Source organism: Pogoniulus pusillus, chromosome 25 (assembly GCF_015220805.1).
Source record: "Pogoniulus pusillus isolate bPogPus1 chromosome 25, bPogPus1.pri, whole genome shotgun sequence".
In the NCBI taxonomy this organism is placed as follows: domain Eukaryota; kingdom Metazoa; phylum Chordata; class Aves; order Piciformes; family Lybiidae; genus Pogoniulus; species Pogoniulus pusillus.
In genome coordinates, this window is record NC_087288.1 from 5,811,209 (window position 1) to 5,823,995 (window position 12,787).

A 12,787-nucleotide genomic window follows, 5' to 3' on the forward strand; every position below is an offset into this window, starting at 1 on the left:
AGGACATTTAAGCTCTAATTCTAAAGGACCAAGTTCTTAGGGGACAGCTCTGGAAGAAACGGAGTTGTATGGGTTTATGTTTGCCAATCTGAGGGTTTGCAGGAAGTCTAATTAACATCTGTTTATCTGAGAGGCTCATAGACACTTGAGCTTGGTTGGGGAACATCACAGCAGCCCTCTGTCTTCCAAAGAGGGCAAAGTGTTCTAAAGCTAACCAAAGTAATTGCTAATAGTGAGGAAGACTTCAAGGCCACTGTGATTGATTGAACATTTTAAGGCTCATCATGGACTAATTTATTCTTATCACAGAATAATCTGGGTTGGAAGGGCTCTCCAAAGGTCATCTAGTCCAATCCCCTCTGCAATCAGCAGGGGCATCCTCAGGTTGCCCAGAGCCCTATCAAGCCACACCTTGAGTATCTCCAGGGATGGAGCCTCAACCGTCTCCCTGGGCAACCTGTTCCGGTGTTCCACAAACCTCATGGTGCAGAACTTGTTCCTAACATCCAGTCTAAATCTGGTCTTCTCTAGTTTGAAGCCATTGCCTCTTGTCCTGTCACTGCAGGGCTTTGTAAATAGTCTCTCTCTATCCTTCTTGTAGGCACTTTCAGGTACTGGTAGGTTGCTATTAGACCTCCCTGGAGTCTGCTCTTCTGCAGGCTGCACAACCCCAGCTCCCTCAGCCTGTCCTCATAACAGAGGTGCTCCAACCCCCTGATCATTCTCGTGGCCTCCTCCGGACCTGCTCCATTAGGTCCATGTGCTTCCTGTGTTGAGGGCTCCAGACCTGGATGCAGTACTTCAGGTGAGGTCTCACCAGAGCAGAGGGGCAGAATCCCTTCTCTCTATCTCTAGCTATGCTGCTTTCGATGCAGCCCAGGATGTGATTTGCCTTCAGGGCTGCAAGCTTACACTGTGTAATGAAGGGGTAATGAATTAATGCAGGATGATATTTTTTCCTAAATTAATATTGTTTGTTAATGTTGATATTCAGAACTCTCACCATCCCTGACCACTCATTTAAATAATAATCAGTTCTTCTCATGGTCATGGAAACATTATGCAGAGGAATAACTAGGTCTAGAAATAACTAGCAAAGATAGATAAACATGAATTGAGCTGGACGAGAAGGTTCCTGCAGGCAATACACTGCTTGCAGTCAGTATACTGCTTGTCCACTACTGGCCTCAAGGAGCTCCTTTCTGCTCATGGAAGAAGGCAATGGTGAATTACAAGAGGCTTTCAGTATTTACTTACAAATATTACTCTCCCAACTTGCAGGGCTAGCCACAGCTTCAGCCAGCACCCAAATGTTTTCAGGGAATTCTGTTACTGTCTTGTCAGCCACTGAGGCTTCTGATTCTTCCCAGTCTTCACAGAGTGCTGGGAACAGGCAGATAATCACTGACCTTATCTTTGCTCCTCTGGATGATCTGTGTATCTCCAGGACTTCCCATCTTGGCAGGAGACTTTCAGGTGCAGGCAGGATGTCTTGCAGTGTGCAGTCTCAGCACAGATGTCACACTGGCTGATTGTGTGGGGGCAGTTAGAGCCTGTTCCTGGGAAACCTGAAGTAGTGGAGTTTCCAGGCAGTTCAGGATGCAATAAGGCAGAACCCTGCCAGAAGCAGAGAGCAAGGGCAGCAGGCAGCAGCAGACATGAATACAATGGCAGAGCATGTTGTGTTTATCTGCTCGTCTCTTTTTATCCATACAGCCCAAGACTAACGGGCCTTTGGACACAGACCAGCCAATCAGAACGGCAGTTAGCCGAGCTTGACCACGTGAGGTGAAGCTCTAGGCTTGCTTTACCCAAATTTGGGAAAAAACATAGGCCTTGCACAAGGCAGGCTCCTTGGCTTTGCTGCTCTCCTGTATGAAATACAGTGGTACTGTGGAACTTATAGAGGCAGATGGGTTGTCTGTAGCTTTAGAGAAGATACAAATTGTATTTTATGACCCAGTGTTCAAAACCTAATTTTAGCCTGTCTGAAGAAGTATTGAACATTTTGAGCAGCTACTGGTGGATGGGACTGAGTCTGCACTTCAAATTCCTGTTTTTCTGATGTGCCTGTGTAGTGTATTTTCTCTAGGGAACTGGGAAGAAACAGGTTGTAGGAGGCTGAGAGGTGCTGATGAGACCGTTGAGTGCCAGCAGGTCAAGGGAGGATCTCTTCCCACTCTGCTCTGCCCTGGCAAGGCTACATTTGGATATTGTGTCTAGGTCTGGGCTCCACAGTTCAGGAGAGACTGGAAACTACTGGAGAGAGTCCAGCAGAGAGCTACTAAAATGCTGAGGGGAGTGGAGCATCTCCTGCAAGGAGAAGCTGAAAGACCTGGGGCTCTATTGCCTAGAGAAGACTGAGAGATTCAGTGCTTACCAAAATATAAAGAGTAGAGGTCAAGAGGATGGGGCTGGGTTGTTTTCAGTGGTGTCCAGTGATAGGGCAAGGGACAATGGGCACAAACTAGAACACAGGAGGTTTCACTTGAACTTTAGGAGAAGCCTTTTAACATTAAGGGTACCAGAACACTGGATCAGGCTGCCTAGACATGTTGTGGAGTCTCCTTCTATGGAGACTATTTCAAAACCCACCTGGATGTGTGTTCCCATACAATCTGCTCTAGGTGACCCTGCCTTAGCAGGAGGTGGTCGGACTAGGTGATCTTCAGAGGTTCTTTTCAACTCCTTCCATTTTTGACCCTGTGAGATGATTTAATCAGCCTACTGGGTTGAGTGCAGAGAGCTTTTCTGCCTGGGTTTCATTGTTGGATGAGTAAAAACGAAGGGGCCAAATGGGAATGCAAACTGGGATGCAGCTTGATTTGGATTTTCACTGGCAACGGTGCAGTAATGTCACTGGAACTGGTAGAAGGAAGAGGGAAAACCAGTACTAATGTGTGTGTATTTTTTGTGTAATTGAAGGAGGGAAGAAACATCCCCAGGAGAGCCCTTTGGTGTTCCCTTTGCATTGCAAGGAAACCTGCTAGTGTCTGAAACTGCTTAAAGCAGCCTATTGCAGTATTTCACCTCTCACTGTGCAGAACTTCCTCCTGATGTCCAACTTAAATCTCCTCTGCTCCAGTTTCAAACTATTGCCCCTTGTCCTATCACCACAGGCACTTCTAAGCAGTCACTTCCTGTAGGTCCCCTCCAGATATTGAAATGTAGCTCTAAGCTCTCCCCAGAGCCAAGATCTTCTTGGCAATCCAAGCCAAGGACCTGCTTCCATGAAAAGCCAACTGCAGCTATTTTTGGGAATTTCAGCAGGGTTAACCAGAGTGAGTGCTTGCAGCCATGCAAGGCCAGAGAGTGAGATGCCTGGAAAAGAGACTCAGAGGTGTGTATGTGGCTGAGTGTTTGACCATCAGAAATGGGAAAACGTCTCTGAAATTCATTTGCTGTGGATTTACAGCCACCTGACTTTTATGAACTCACTGCCTGGCTGCTGCAGGATGATTTAGCTGCCTGTGTCAGAGCCTGCTGTAATTCTGTCCTCTTTAGCTGAAGTTCAGGGTACCTGTGGTGCTCAAAACCCAGAGAAAGTTTGGCCTGGCATGGAGATGTTCTCTGTGGCCCCTTAGGGCTAGAACATACAATACAGAACAGAGGGTAGTGAGCTTTACTGTCAGATATTAGCTGTCCAATCTCTAGAAAGCCTTGGGGTTAAAGAGCCAGGACTTTAGTATTTGTAGGCATGGCAAAAGCAGCAAAGTAATGAAATGGCAAATAAAATGTTTGGACTTGAATAGAAGCTAAAGGACAATAGCTGCAAAGTGGAAAGCTTTATAGAACCCAGAGGAAGGAGAAAGCAAATTAAAGATGTTGGGATGTGTTCAGCCTTGTTACAGACCCAGCTTTAAATGGGCTGTGAATTCTGTTTATGAATCTGGAGCTGTACTTGTTCTGAGATGTACAAACAGAATCCACAGCCTTTGGAGAGGAGGTGAAAGGAAACTGCAGTCGAGGAGCTTCCTACATTTTCATTTCTGAGGCAGCTTCCCTTTCTAAGGATCTTTTAATAATGGTGTTGGGGCTTAGCTCTGAAATAAAATGTGAAGCAAATGCAGTGGGTAGCTGTTGGCAAATGTATTTTTACCTCACAATGCAGTTACTTTTTAATGAGAACTATAGGAGCTGATTAATTGTGGCTCCTGCATCTATAATTTAGGTAGAACACTTTTGCAAACAGACTGTTCATCAACCTGAACTCATCAGGACAGCCTTTTGTTTACAGAACAGAAGAGCACAGTTAAGCATCCCTCCCAGTACCAAGACTATGGAGAAAGACCTTGGAATCCTGGTGGACAGCAAGTTCTCCATGGGACAGCAATGTGTCCCTGTGGCCAGCAGGGACAATGGCATGCTGGGTTGCATCAAGAAAAGCATGGCCAGCACATCTGGGGAGGTTCTCCTGCCCCTCTGCTCTGCCCTGCTGAGGCTGCACCTGCAATACTGTGTCCAGTTTTGAGCTCCCCAGCTCAAGAGAGACAAGGATCTGTTGGAGAGAGTCCAGTAAAGGATATGAGGGTGATTGGGGGACTACAACACCTCTGCTATGAAGAAAGCCTGAGAGATCTGGGGCTGTTTGGTCTTGAGAGAAGGCTGAGAGGGAATCTGATCAGTGTCTATAAATATCTGAGGGGTGGGTGTCAAGGTGAAGGTGCCAGGTTCTTTTTGGTGGTGCCCAATGATAGAACAAGGGACAACAGGGGAAAAGTAAGTACAAGCTGGCACACAGGGGGTTAGTGCCATGGTCTAGTTGACTGTATAGGGCTAGGTGATAGGTTGAACTGGATGATCTTGGAGGTCTCTTCCAACCTGCTTGATTCTATGAGGAGACACTTCTTGATGGTGAGGGTGCTGGAGCCCTGGAGCAGGCTGTCCAGAGAGCTTGTGGAGTCTCATTCTCTGTAGACTTTCAAAACCCACCCGGATGTGTTTCTGTGTGACCTGACCTAGGTGATCCTGCTTTGTCAAGATGGAGTTGAACTTGATGCTCTCTGGAGGTCCCTTCCAACCCCTAATGGTCTGTGACTATAAGACAGATGCCAGACTGTGCTGGAAGTGCAGAGAATTCCCTGCTTCCATGAAAAGCAGCAGGTAGGTGCTGCCTACCCTGTACTCACCATTCAGTGATGGTTTCTTCTGGGTGCTGTTGCCCGGATGGAGTAATGCTGGCTTGCTAGCACCTCACACTAGAGATCTATATTCTGCCATTTACTTCAATCTAAGACTTTCTGTTTGTCTGACTTGACAGCATTTGAACTCTTAAATGTTTTTCAAGAAAAGAATTATAATTCATACCTGCCTGCAGTGAAAACTTGAGGTATGGAACTTCTGAATTAAAGTCTCCTTAGCAGCCTGTGTCCTCTGTATTGATCATCCAGCATGCCTGAGAAGCAGGAGCTGTCACAATCTTGAGCAAATACTGCATTCAGTTTCAGCTGTCTGCTCAACTGGAGAATAAATCCAGATTCTTAAATAAAAGGGTTGGCACTAAACAGCCCCAGTTTGGGAGGTTTTCCAATGCCAAAACACATGGACACATGGAATCACAGGTAGATTCATAGAGTTGTTTGGGTTGGACAAGACCTCTAAGGTCAGTGAGTCCAACCACCAATCTAACTATGTCCCCAAGTGCTGTGCCCACACATTTCTTGAACAGCTCCAGGGATGGTGACTCCACCACTTCCTCAGGCAGCCTGTTCTGATCTCTGAGCACTCTTGCAGCAAAGAATTTTTTCCTAATGTCCTACCTAACCCTCCCCTGGAACAATTTCAGGAAAGAAAATAATTATTTTTTCCTAATTGCCTGGAATCATAAAAGCATAGAATGGTTTAGGTTGGAAGGGGCCTCAAAGATTGTCTAGTTCCATCCCCCTGCCACAGGCAGGGACACCTCCCACTAGAACAGGTCACTCAAGGCCTCGTCCAACCTGGCCTTGAACACCTCCAGGGAGGGAGCATCCACAACCTTCCTGGGCAACCTGTTCCAGTGTCTCACCACCCCCACTGTAAAGAACTTCTTCCTTCTCTTGAATCCTTTCTTTTAGAGATTGAGTTGTGAAGTGCTGCAGAAAGGATAACCCATGCCCAGTTTTCCTTTTAGCTTGGTTGGATCACTGTGGGGCACTGCATTAATGCTGCAAGCCAACACGGCTTGGTGATGTCCTTCCTCTGGAAGGAACTGGTGGTGCCAGGTGGTCAGCTAGAATGGGAAGGGTCACGGTGTACAAGAGGGTGGCTCTTCTGTCTTTCAGCTGCCTTGCAGAAAGAGATTAGCACACTGCAGCAGCAGAGTGTGAGGTGGTTCTTGATTTCCTTTCTGTATTAGTAACAGATAGGAAACGTTGAGGTGTTTGTCTTAAGATGGCTTATTTGCCATTACTTAGGACTTCCTAACATCCAATCTAAATCTCCCCTCCTCTAGCTTGGATCCATTCCCCTTAGACCTATCACTACCTAGCACCCTAAAAAGTCCCTTTCCATCTTTCTTGTTGTCCCCCTTCAGATACTGGAAGTCCTCAATAAGGTCTCTTCGGAGCCTTCTCTTCTCCAAACTGAACATCCCCAACTCTTTCAGCCTGTCCTCATAGGAGAGGTGCCCCAGCCCTCTGACTCCTGGCATCTGCTTTTTGGTTCAGTGAGTTTCCAGTACTGCTTTCTGAGCTTCGAGCATTAAGAAGTTCGTTTTCTAAGCAACAGGCACCCCCTGGGACATGCAGGCTTTCTGAGTGCTATTGAATGAAGGCTGTGGGATGCTCACACCATGTGTTTTCCTCCTTGCCTGCTGATGGGAGTTCCAGCTGAGTTTTTGTTCTGCTATGCCATTTCTGCTGCATGGTTGTTGTCTCTTCTGAGATTTTTTTTTGTTCCTTTAACTTAGCCTAACAGCTTGATAACTTTAATTAAAATATTTGATAAATATTCATAGTAATTCGTGTCTTGTTTGCCACATATTCACTAGTGATCAGCTGCTGCTCTGCGTATTCTCATACATAGGTTGAGCCAGTGGTCCAGTTCTACCACATGTTTGCAGCCAGAGCTTTCTGGTTTCCATTTTAATCAGCTATGCAATGTTCTTTACAACTTTCAGGGTGGGGATTTTTTTTTCAGTCATTTACAATCATTTCTCTTGCCTTAGCTCTCACCAGCACCACCAGTAAGGCAGCAAGAACTGCTTTCTTGGCAGTATTTCACCTGAACTTGCATCATGTTTTGCACACTACTTTGTTGTCCCCTAAACAAAGATGACCAGGCCTGCAGCACTTCCCCTATGGTGACAGGCTGAGAGAGTGGGGCTGTGCAGCCTGGAGAAGAGAAGGCTCCAGCGCCAACTTAGAGTAGCCTTCCAGTACCTGAAAGTGGTTACAGGAGATCTGGGGAGGGACTTTCTGCATGGGCCTGTGGTGATAAGATGAGAGTGAATGGATTGAAGCGTGAGTGCAGCAGATTTAGACTGGAGGTTGTGAAGAAATTCTTTCCAGTTCAGGTTGCCCAGGAAGGTTGTGAAGGCTCCCTCCCTGGAGGTGTTCATGGACAGGTTGGATGGGGGCTTGAGCAGCCTGCTCTAGTAGACCCCATGGCAAGGGGATTGGAACTAGATGACCTTTAAGGTCCCTTCCAACCCAAACCATTCTGTGAGTGGATGAAACATACATTAAGAGGTTAACTATTTGCCAACCTGGTTTATTGGAAGGTCTCCCTGCCCATGGCAGAGGGGTTGAAACTAGATGACCTCTAAGGTCCCTTCCAACCCAAAGCATTCTATGAGGCTATGAATATGCCTCTTAGAGGCAACATGTAGTTGATATAATTTATTGATGGGACATTTCCCTTGATCATAGCCTGCACTGCTGCCCAAACATCACTCCATGGTGAAAGGCTGGTGGCATTTCTCAAACAGGAGCTGTGATCATTCCCACAAATACTTCCTCTCGTATCTGTAAAACTGCTCAGTGAGACCCTTCTGACATCCCAAACCTAATGTCTTGTAGGTGTCCAAATTGGTAACATAAAGTTTACTCCCATTGTCCACAGAGTGTCTCTGTGTAGGATCTACACCTCCAGGGATTGCTTTAAATTGATGGTGAACTGCCAAAACCAGTCCCCTGGTAGTCCTTAGGCTGCCAAGCAATCAGTAAATGATAGCCACAACCTTCTGCTGCTATGCAAGTTGTGCATGTAGGCAGAAAGGTCATCTTCCCTGGGACGAGGTAATTCCTCAGTGCAGGGTGACAGCCCTTTGGATGGGTTATGGGTTGGACTTGGTGATCCTGAGGGTCTTTTCCAACCTGGGTGTTTCTGTGATTCTGTGACAAGAGCCCTCAAATGACTTGGAAATGAGTGCAGTAACTTCATTAGGAGTGGGGCACAGTACTTGTTGTTCTGTTTATAAAATAATCATGCTTCAATTTTCTCACCTCTCCTCTGTTTTGCCCAGTTGTAATTAAAAGGCTGCTGAAAGAGCTTCATAAAGCTGCCTTCCCCCCCCCTTTTTTTTTCCTCTCCTGGTAAATTATTTACAGTTTTTAGATGATATGAAACTATCTGCAAATTATGCTGAGTTGAGTGGCTGTTTGTCACATACATGCAAGCTGTCAAAAAAGGGGAAAAAAAGAAAGGGAGAACAAACACAGAGAGAAAATAATCGAAGAAAATGCAAAAAAAAAAAACCCCAAAACAACAACAAACCTGTTAAAAAATTTTCCTTACATGAATTTGAGCCAAATTTTCCTTTTGGCCTCATTCAAATTGCAAAGCAAAGCAAATGCTTTTATTTAGCTTAAAATACTTCTGAGGAGGGAGAGAGAAATACCAAGGGGGAAAAGCATTCCCATTTCCAGTTGACCAGAAGGTGTGGATTGATTTGCTAAGCCAGCAAAGGGCAGAATCAATTATTGACATAACTGTAAGTTCATTTACTTAAATAAAGGGTAGTCTTGCAATAATTGCCAGCTGAAAAGAGGAGTTCTTGAAACACTCCTAGAGAAAATGCTATGCATCTGTTGGCTTGGATTAAACTAAGCATTGGGGAAGGGTTTTGTGGGAAGAACAAAGGCACAAACCCAGCCAAACTACTATGGGGTGGGAAGCAAGAGAAGCTGTGTTGTGCTGGCATTGTCTCCAAGGTGCACATCAAAGGATGGGTTTATTAGAGGTGAGTGAGATGGTTTGATCCTTCTTACTTCTCTCAAATTCACAGTGTCACTGGCATGGGTTTGCTGTGGTAGGGAAGGGCAGAGACATTTCAATACTCAACTGAAAATGTGACAGCTTTAAAATTATGGCTAATATTTGCAAGTACCTAGAACCCTCCATCAGCTTCTGAGGTGTTTAATTAGTCCAGGATGGCTCTGTAGGACTATATCTGGGTTCTGCCAAGCACCTGTACTCTCTTACCCTTCAATAACCTTCCTGCAGTGCTTGGGATTGGAAATTAGAGAGTGAGCTGCATTTCTGTACACACAGACAACACAGGCAGTCAATCCAGCAGTCACAGGCAGGGCTTTGAGTAGTATTTAAATGACTTTCTGTGACCAATGACAGATGCCTTAGAATCCCAGACTGGTTTGGGTTGGAAAGGACCTTTTAAAGTTCACCCAGTCCAAGCCTGCTACAGTCAGCAGGTACATCTGCAATGAGAGCAGGTTGCTCAGAGCCTCAGGCAACCTGACTGGAATGGTTCCAGGGATGGGGCTTGTACTAACTGTGTAGGAAGCCTGGGCCAGGGTCTCATCACCATCAGCATGGTTTTATTCTCCTTCTATCTAGTCTGAATCTCCTATTTTTTTTCAGTTTAAAACTTTCCCCCATCACAAGTCCTGATAAAGTTTGTCCCTGTCTTTATTACAGGCCCCTTGAAGTACTGAAAGGCCACAAGAAGGTCTCCCTGGGCCCTTCTATTACTATATTTGTGTTTTATATTTATTATATTAACTTCAAGTATTTCAAATCGTGTGAACTACCTAGTGGCTGAGCTACAGGATAAAACAGTAAAGTGTTTGAGTATTGACAAAGCTCAGATGCTGAACTGGGGTATGACACATTGACTGCTGGGTGGCTTTTCATGTGAGGCAACTGTGCACAAGAACTTCAGCCCAGGGATAAAAGCAACAGGATCTTGGGTGGTAGGACCAGTAACTCTTCACTGGCATCATCAGTTTCACAAGCACTTCTTCCTATCAACCTTACTGTGGATAAAGACCTGAAAGTGTGCCAGGGAAGGCTCAGGTTGGAGGTTAGGAAAAATTTCTTTGCTGCAAGAGTGGTCAGATTTGAACAGGCTGTCCAGAGAGGTGGTGGAGTCACCATCCCTGGCAGTGTTCAAGAAACCTGTGGCCATGGCACTTTGGGATGTGGTTTAATGGCCACGGTGGTGTTGGGTTGATGGTCTGAGTTAGTGATCTTGGAGGTCTTTTCCAACCAAACCAATTCTATGAATCTGTGATAAAATACATAACCATGGATAGCTTGAACAAGGGACTGTAGGCATGTAGATGAAGAGATGATGTTTAAGATGTAAACATGAAGTAAAACAAATTTTTCCATCAAATAATGAGGTTTGGGAAGTACCAGCTGAGATCTGATTTATTTAGGTGTTGGTTTGCCACTATTAAATGGGGCTAAATCACCTTTCATTGTGCATTATGTGTTCAGAGGATGGAACCAAGTGATTTTTCAGCTGCTGTTGTGATGCATACACTAGGCTGCAGCTAAATCTGCTTTAGGGTTGGTGTTCTGGTTTTATAGCTCTTGCAAATGGACCACATTCTCTTGCCAAGGCTTAATTCTTCACGTGTGGTTGGGTTAATTGGCTTAAAATCTGAAGGCAATTCATTGCTAACCTCTGCAGCAGTGCAGAATGGCTGTAGTGCTTCTGAGATTTTAATCTGTGTTTTAGGGTGCTGAAGTGCTGCAGCTTTTTCACTTCTGCATTAGGGGCAAGGGGAAGCAAGGCTGTGCATCACCTAAAAATAGACTTCCCCCCCCCACATCTCTCAGCTCATTGAAATAAAAACATGATAAAAATCTGTCACAAACAGCACTTTGCATTTATGTCTCCATGCCAAGGGACTAGGTAAAACCCAGACATACTTTAGTATATTCTACAGTCTGAAATAAGGTACTTACTGTGATTTTACTTACCAAGACTGTATTTTATTACTCTAAACAGAGAATGGGTTGGAAGGGACCTTAAAGATCATTCAGGGACACCTTCCACTGGACCAGGTTGCTCAAGGCCTCAACCAGCCTGGCCTTCAACACCCCCAGGGAGGGGGCATCCATGACCTCCCTAGGCAATCTGTTCCAGTGTCTCACCACCCTCACTGGAAAGAATTTCTTCCTAATCTCCAGTCTAAATCTGCCCTCCTCAAGCTTCAATCCATTCCCTCTCATCCTATCACTACAAGCCCACATAGAAAGTCTCTTCCCAGCTCTCCTGAAGGCCACTTCAAATACTGGAAGACTGCTCCAAGGTCTCCCTGAAGCCTTTTCCTCTCTAAGCTGCACAGACCCAGCTCTCTAACCTGTCTCTAGAGAAGAGGTGCTCCAGCCCTCTGGTCATCTTTGTGGTCTCCTGGACCTTCTCCAGCAGTTCCACATCCTTCTTGTGTCGTGGGCCCCAGAGCTGGGTGTGGTGCTGCAGGTGGGGTCTCAGCAAATGCTGCTGTCTCTAATTCTTTCCAAATGATGCACTACTCTAAAGTCCACATAAAGCTTCCTTTTATCTGATAGTTTCTGACCTTTCCTGCAGTGTTATGAAGTCAGTTTAACCCCTGACCTTTTAGCCAGCAGACTGGGGAGCAGCCTTGCTGTGTTCCTGCAGAAGAGTTTGAGTGCTCTGTTGACCAGCACAGCCTTTTGGCTATGCAGATGGTAGCGACTGAAGTGTATTATCCATCTTGAACACCACTTAAAATTTATGCTGCATCTTTCAAGTTCTGCTCTTTGAATAGACCCCACAGTAATTGAATTCTGGTATTGTGCACAAAAAGAAGCCATACCTTGTGTGCAGAGCTGAGAGCTCCCCCGATTTGTTCAAAATTGGCATGAGAGGGCTCTTGAGGAAAAGGCCAACCGACACCTGCAGCAATCTCCCAGCTCTCCAGGTTCTGATGGCTTCATACAGAAAGTGATTTCTATTACTGACCTCGGTGTGACAGGCAAGATGACGCCGTGCTGAGCGTTCAGTGTTCCTGCAGCTGCTGGAGGTTTGTTGAAATTCTCAGCCCTTCGTTGCTTTCATCTTCCAGAGCTGGCTTCCAGCACTCCACTCTTTTTTCATGGAGCTGGTTAAGTTGCTGCGAGCTTGCTGCTAAATGAAAGGAGGCTCACCAAGGAGAGATGTGGTGCCAGAGAGTCAGCTAAGGCTACCTGGTAGGAAAGATAAGTGTGGGTGTTAGTTCAGATCATCCCTAGGAAAGACCTTCAGCCTTCAAATACTGAGTCTAGAGATTCCAGTGGACTTGCACTGGTCACTTTGGTGCAGGAAAGGCAGAATACTCAATTTACTCTGAGTTTATGAGGGGCAAATAACTGCTGTATCCTGGCAAAAAGCAGACAGCTATTGATTTGTTTTTTCTACTGCAGAGAACACAGACCTCAGAGACAACCTGAGCCTGAAGAATATGAGCTTAGAGAAGTGGAGGTAAAGTAACAAGCATTCCTTTAAAGGAGGGTCATAATAACAACATCAGAGATCTGGCTAGCAGCTTAAAGAAAACAGTGGTTTTAACCAAGTCCACATTGTACTGAATGTCATCCAGTCAAGGAGGACTGG

At 45.6% G+C, this 12,787-nt stretch overlaps 1 long non-coding RNA gene across 1 annotated transcript in view; it reads left to right on the forward strand.

Annotated features, from left to right (window-relative positions):
* Window positions 1-5,386, forward strand: part of LOC135186524 (uncharacterized) — a 152,524-nt gene extending 147,138 nt beyond the window's left edge. Inside the window, exon 6 of the long non-coding RNA XR_010307000.1 lies at window positions 4,963-5,386. This is a non-coding gene — a long non-coding RNA (uncharacterized LOC135186524). The remainder of the gene's footprint in view (window positions 1-4,962) is intronic.
* Window positions 5,387-12,787: the final 7,401 nt, after the last annotated feature.